This window comes from Haliaeetus leucocephalus, unplaced genomic scaffold (assembly GCF_000737465.1).
Source record: "Haliaeetus leucocephalus isolate CR32 unplaced genomic scaffold, Haliaeetus_leucocephalus-4.0 Scaffold495, whole genome shotgun sequence".
Lineage (NCBI taxonomy): Eukaryota > Metazoa > Chordata > Aves > Accipitriformes > Accipitridae > Haliaeetus > Haliaeetus leucocephalus.
Genome location: NW_010972931.1, coordinates 8,599,458 through 8,606,247, shown reverse-complemented (window position 1 = coordinate 8,606,247; position 6,790 = coordinate 8,599,458). Strand labels below are relative to the sequence as shown.

The window sequence follows — 6,790 nt, the reverse complement described above, 5'->3', positions numbered from 1 at the left end:
GTGCTCTGTTTGCACTGGGATTGCTTGTCAGATTTTTTTTTAGCCATGGCAGGTTGATAAATGCAGATCCCTGCACCCTTCCAAGCATTATTAAGCATGTCACATTAATTGCACAATGTCATTTTCCTCTGCTCAGCAAGTCAGAGTTCTATATATACCTTGGAAAAATAATGTAGGCATGTGGTCAGTAAAACAGCTGTCAGTCAGGCTTCTCTTTTACAACCGAAACAACAGTTAACCCAAAGCTGCATAGCTATGTGGCGTAAGGCAGTTTAAGCTGCACTGCATGCTGCAGAACATACCAAGATGTCCCCATGAAATCTCTGAGTAAACAAAAGCATCTCTCCTAACCATCCTTCACAACTACAGCAACTCCTCAAGACTCCTTTCTGAAACCAGACACCATGTCAGGAACCAGGACCAGGCTGTGAATGTAGAAAAGCGCGTGATACAGCACAGCAGAGAGCAAAAAGGCAGAAAAAAAAAATGGGTTGAAAATCCCTGCAGTGCTGGCATCCTCACGGCACAGAACTGGAAAGAATGCAGAATGGCCAAAAAAAAGGGAGCATTTCCAGTCCATCTGCAGAGGTGACCAAAGGAAATAACATGGAGACCTGCAGCAAAGCACAGATGTCTATATTCTGCTCCCTCAGGGTGACTGGAGGAGGTAAGTGCAAGGCTGGCCGAAAGATGGTACGTGAGACTTGGAGATGAAGGGGTGCGCATGAGCTGCTTCTCCTTTCACCCTATTTCTTTTCAGAGGCTACCATGCCGGGTGAAGCATTCAGGGAAATAAGACTCTCCCTGGACAGGCTCACTTCAGCAAAACGCAGCAGGAAATCTCCCTCAGCTCACAGGGAGGAACTGAAACATCCTCACTCGATCAAGATCGGTCTTCGGGCCACAAGTGGGAACTGCTTCAAGATAGCATGAACCTCCACGTCACAGCTTAACCAAGAGACTAGTTCGTCTCTTCATGTCCGGAAAGGGGAGAACAAGTGTGCTTTTCAGGACTCAGAAGCACACATGGCACTTCAGAAATGCCCATGGCAAAATTCAATTCTTCAGGTTAAAGTGAAGAACGGGAGGTAAGTAGCTCAGATCCTAGAATGAAATGTTGAAAACTGCTCTCAATAGCATGTTGACTGATCACTCATCACCTTTCCCTTCTCCGGCGGGAATTTAAGTTAATTGGAGGCATACCTGACAAAAGTCAATGTCAAGTTTAGTCAAGGAATGAAATAAACTTTTCTGAGTACTGCTTGCATTTGGCTTCTGTATTTTTCAAACTGGCGTTTCTGTCTTGTGAATAAAAAGAGCAGTAATTTGGTAGAGTCTTCTCCTTGCTATTCCTACACACCAAACCAATGACAAAACCCAAGAGTTGTTTCAGACATTAAAAATCAACATGGGCAAAACCCCACACCTGTATAAAACAATATGGGAGGTGGGGGGAATCATATCTGGGCCATGTCCAGAGGACTTTGAAAAGAGAAGTGCCTGTTTCCCTATTTCCACTTGCTTCACTCAGATCTGACTCCACTAAGAGTTTTACCACAGCTCTCAATACAAGGAGGGTGGAGTGGCCAGAAGGGGCTGGACAGGTTTTACAATTTTAGGGGCACATTACTAACCACTTTAAATTAGCCAACTCCTCACCATCATGACAGGAATGGGAGACGAAAAGGTTAGAAGCAATGCCCACTTCAGTTGTGACCTGCCTTCTCCTACATCCAGGGCTTGAGCTCAAAGCATCTCGCCTGCCTGCCAAGGCCTGCCCATGCAGCCTCCACCACGCCATCTTAGCTTCACCGCCTGCTTAAGATAAGGATTACACTGTATTAAGCCAACTGATTTTCAGTCCCCTATGGACAGCCTTAGGAGCTCAAGTCCCCCTGTCTGCAGTAAAAATGAGGAGATCTGAGTCAAGAGTGTTATCCCCACCTCCAAATCTCTACCAGGGAAAAAAAAAAGGAACAGATGAGAGGACAGACCACCACAGTCCATCATCATCACCCAGTCACTACACGGATTTTTTATCTCCCAGTTGCCCAGACTAAGCTCTAACTCAGAATTTCAGTATTTCCTTACACTGCTGATGATCTTTTTCCCTTCCTTATCTTTTTATCTGCACAGGGAGGCATAAAGGCTTCAGCTATCAGCAAGTCAAAGCGTTTGGCTTGGCTCGGCTCCCAAAGGCTCATAACGCTTCAGTGTACTCCTTCTGTCTAAAGAGGATTAACTAAGGTAGATTGTTCACAAAAAGATGTATCATCTAAGGAGTTACACTTACAGAGCTTCACAATCTAATTTTCACTCACATAATTACTTGAAATCAACACCAAAAAATGCATTATCAGGTCATTTGTATTGGGGTTTTCACATGAAATGAGAACAGGACACACGCAGCGTTCTGTGTGTGTTTACAAAGACATCCCCAGAGGAAACTATTTTCTACAAAGCTCTGAAGTGAGACATCAACAGCTACTGAAATTAATATGCAGCAGACTTGGTTCATGATGGCATTTCTCCAGCATCACAAGTAAATAGTGAACGAGGCTTGGGATTCTATTTTTAATGTTCTTTTCCTCCCCCTGGAAACCGCTGACTATTCCATACAACTTTTATACAAGGCAAGTTGTATTTGCTCCCCTTCAGCAGTTAAAAAAGACACTTGTTTCCAGATGTTAAGCTTAGATTTTCTGCAGGGCTTCTACTCAGTGACCAGGTTATTAGCTATAATTGTTGATTTTTACTTTTCCACCAAGCATTACTTCAGTCACATAATTGAAGCATCTCACTAGGGCCTGCTCTGTGGAGGGGATTGCTGCAAAACACAGTCTAACCACTTGTTCCCCTCAGCTGCAGTGCACACCCAGGCCCTAGAGCTGCAGCAGGGAGGGAGCGGTGGCTTTTCCACTGGGAATTCCAATCAGGTTTCTCCAAATTCAGAATCTGCTCAGCTGGGCAGATCCAGTTGCTTTCCAGCAGCTGGCTATACCAATGTAAAGTAGCTGAAAGCACTCAAGGCAGCAAAAGCATTTCTGCACCCTAATACGCCAGCACTTCAGAATATGTAACATATTTAAATGAAGCAGGAAAGTACAATTACCCCCACTGTAACAGAAACAACTTGGGCACACCAATGGCCACAGTTAATCTATAGCTAGTCAAGCTACTTCCGTGTAAGAAAAGTTGCAAGCACATGATACAAAACCTAAAAGTGATTCAGTACTTCCTCCAAAATAGCAATTTATCCCCAGCAGAATCAAAGTGAAATCCATAGCGCAGCTTGGTCATCCGTGCACCACTGCTATAGAGCAAATTGCTCTGGGTATATTCCTTAACGTATCATTCTTCGCATGTTCACAGCCAATGTGATTTGTCCCACACCTTCTCAAAACAGAAGGAACGCTGATTCTTTCCATAGCTGTGTCCTATTCGGAGAAGTCTCCTTCCCATAACCCTGCATCCAGCCAGTGCAGTACATAAACCCCAGCATCCACATTAGCTGGATCCATCCTGCCCATTTCCTCCGTCTGCTATCATCTGCCTCTTCCTCACAATTGCATTGGTTTCTTCAGAGGAAAACCTGTGGCGTGTCTAAGCAATATGACCTCAGAGCAGTGATGGGCCATGAGCTGCCCATTACCAACCAGGGACAAGATCTCAGGATTGCAATCAATAGTTCCATGGAAAGAAAATGCGCTTGATCCTTTGCAAGGGCCCAAAAACCCAACTCCAAGCCAAGTGTAGGCTACTATTTGGAAACAAAGAGGGGTAAAAAAGACCATCATAGCATAAATCCACAGTGTCCCTATCTTGGATATTTTGAGCAGTCCTGGTCCTTCCTCCTATAAGGATGCAAGAAGATGACCAAATGTCCTGATAAAAGTTATGGAGACAGCTTCCATGCAATGATCGACCGGAGTATGTTCCAGAAAGGGCTTTAGGAGCATCATGGAAGCATGCAGTGTTGAAATTATAAAGGCCAAAGCTAGGCCGGAGTTGAAACTGGTGAGGGATGTGAAGGGCAATAACAACATCTGTGGGTACATCAACAGCAAAAGGAGGACTAAGGAAATTGCGGCGTTGCTGCTTAACGGGGCAGAGCACCTAGTGGCACAGGACACACAAAAGACTATGTCACTGTCATCGCTACTGGCAAGGTGTGGTCTTGGGGATCCCAGATCCCTATGGGTAGTAGCAAAGCTTGGGGGAGAAAGGTGCTGCTCACAAAAGAGGAGGATAAAGTTATGGACTACTTAGATAAACTGGACATATGTAAGGCCATGGGATCAGAGCACTGAGAGCTGGCCAATGTCATTGTGGGGCCACCTTCTGTCACCTCTGAATGATCATGGTGTTCATGGGAGCTCCCCAAGGGCTGGAGGCGAGGAGGATCTGGGGAACTTATGGCTGATCAGCTTCACCTGAAGCTCTGGGAGGTTATTTCCAGACTCAGTAAGAGCAAGAAGGTGACTGGGGACAGCCAGCATGGATTTACGAAAGCAAATTACGCCTGACTGGCCTGAGCACGTCTGTGATGAGAAGACTGGCTCTGCAGGCAAGGGGAGAGCAGAAGATGTTGCTTACTTGGACTTTAGCCTGTGATGTGCTTCCCCATAGCATCCTTACAGTCAAGCAGGAGATAAGGACTGGACATGTGGGCTCTGCAACAGAGCAAGGGAAAAGCAGCAAGAGAGTGCACCTTCCAGATCCAGTTTTCTCAATGTTGTTATTTCTAACAGGAAAGCTCATGGCACAATAAATTTCGTCCTGAATCTGAAATTTTAATACATCAAAGTTGGCAGGTTTTGCTACTGTGTGGGAGAGAGCCTCTGGATCAGAAGTCTGCGTTCATTTCAGTGATTATTTTTAGATTAATATGATGTCCATCTGAGCACAGCAATGTACCCTGCTTTCAGACCACACTGAAGTACAAGAGTACTTCATTCAGTCTTAGTATTTCAGTTATGCATCTGCCCACTATCTTGTGAGTACCAGGACTCTGTGCGCTGATTTGTAACACTGCAGTTTAAGCCCATTGGTCTTACCAGCTATTACCCTGTAACATACACATTAGGCCTTCCAAAATTGTGCTAAAAACTGTAATGGATCTATGTCTTCTTAGAGATCTCAAACGCAGATTTCCTGGCACAGAACAAATACTTGGCTTCAGTATCATGCTTTTGAGAATTTATGTTTATGGTTTTAACAGCTTATTCTAGCATTTAAGAACTTCTCATGCTTCTAGATTACACTTTTTTTTTTTTTTAAATGTATACTCTTTGCCAGGGTAGAACCACCTCTATTTAATTTCCTTTATTAAGGGATAATGTAAAAAAGATTCAGATCTGTTTTCCTTTTTTCTTTCTACTTACTCCTCCCCGCCCCACGCTTGCAGCTCCACATATGTAATGCCTAAAAAAAGTCAAAACCCCAAAAGGTCAAATTTTGCACGTGTTGCCCAATTTTGAAATTATTTGATCAGCCTGCTTTCAACACTGACCTGCCAAAACGCAAATTTTACTTGTGCTTTTAAAATCCCTCAAAAAGCATACTTGCAACGCATAGGCCTGGGCACAGGTAGGGGAGGGAAAGGGAAGAAATGACCCGGGAAGCAAGGGAAAAATTATTTGTAGGGGCAGATGAGCGAGGCAGGCTTCAGGCAGGGCTGCGCAGGACCAGCGGGTTTCTTGCCCACCCTTAGGGCCTCACGCCCAGGCCTCGCTGCTCCCTGACCCTCCCATCCCCGCCAGCCAGTGCAGCCCTCCGCAGGGATTTGGGTTTCAATAACATCGGGCTTTTGGTGACCTAAATTTACACCGTAGTGGCCCTCTGCCCACCTGCCCGCCGCTGCGGGCTCCGATGGCCAGGTCCTCCCCGTGCCTCGCCACGAGCCGGCCGCCCAGCCCTTGCTCTCCCCGCCCTCTCCTCCCTCGCCTGCCAACGGGCCCGACGCGGCTGGGGTGGCCCGGCCGGACGCCACCTGTCCTCGCGTGCCTCGGCCGGCGGCGGCACCAGCAGCGGCCACATACAGCTCCAGCGCGGGCTCCTCTCCAGAGGTCACCGGCCATTCCCCTTCCTCCGCTCCCTCCCGCCGGCCAGCCCTGGCACCCTGCCCACACTAAACTTGATAAACCCTGGGCGGGCTGCCATGGGGCCTGCCGGACGGGCCTGACGCTGCGGTGGCGGGGCTTGCCGGTGGCGGGGTTCGGTGGAGACCTCGCCGAGGGGCGAGAAGGTGGCGGCGGCTGCTCTCCTTGCCCACAGCAGCGACAGCCCCTCGCTGCGCCACCGCCCCCGGGCCGTGCGTGCGCCTCGACGGCTGCCTGCTCGCCTGCCTGCAGCAGGGCGTGCGTGCGAGCGGGGTTGTACGTGTGCGTGTGCACGTGCAAAGGTATGTTATGCGTGTGCGTATACGCGTGTGCGTATACATGCGTGCCTGCGCGCCTGCTGTGTATCGATGCACATGCACGCGCATGTGCGTACACCATGCGCGCTGGTGTACACACGGGCATACGTGCGTGCCTGCGGACACGCAGGCCCCTGCGGACATGCCTCCGTACGTGTGTTCATGTGTACGTCCCCTGGCAGGTATGCCTGCGTGCACGTGCATATGTACCTGCGCGTGCCTGTCAATCCGCACACGTACATGTACGCGTACGCGAGCACACGTACGTGTATGTGTACGCGAACACTTCCTTAGGCGCGCGTGGGCGCGTGCCCCCAGCAACCCCCCCGCGCCCCGCTCCTCCCTCCTCCATCCCGCCCGGGGCTCGCCCCC

At 48.5% G+C, this 6,790-nt stretch overlaps 1 protein-coding gene across 2 annotated transcripts in view; it reads left to right on the top strand.

Moving 5' to 3' along the window:
* The first annotated feature begins 6,321 nt into the window (after positions 1 to 6,321).
* The window catches only part of UBE3A (ubiquitin protein ligase E3A), a 52,520-nt gene continuing 52,051 nt past the window's right edge, over positions 6,322 to 6,790 (top strand). The window contains exon 1 of one of the 2 annotated variants that reach the window (XM_010575782.1): positions 6,322 to 6,403. The gene's annotated coding sequence lies outside the window, so the exon portion shown is untranslated. The remainder of the gene's footprint in view (positions 6,404 to 6,790) is intronic. The other variant, XM_010575780.1, reaches the window with a different exon arrangement.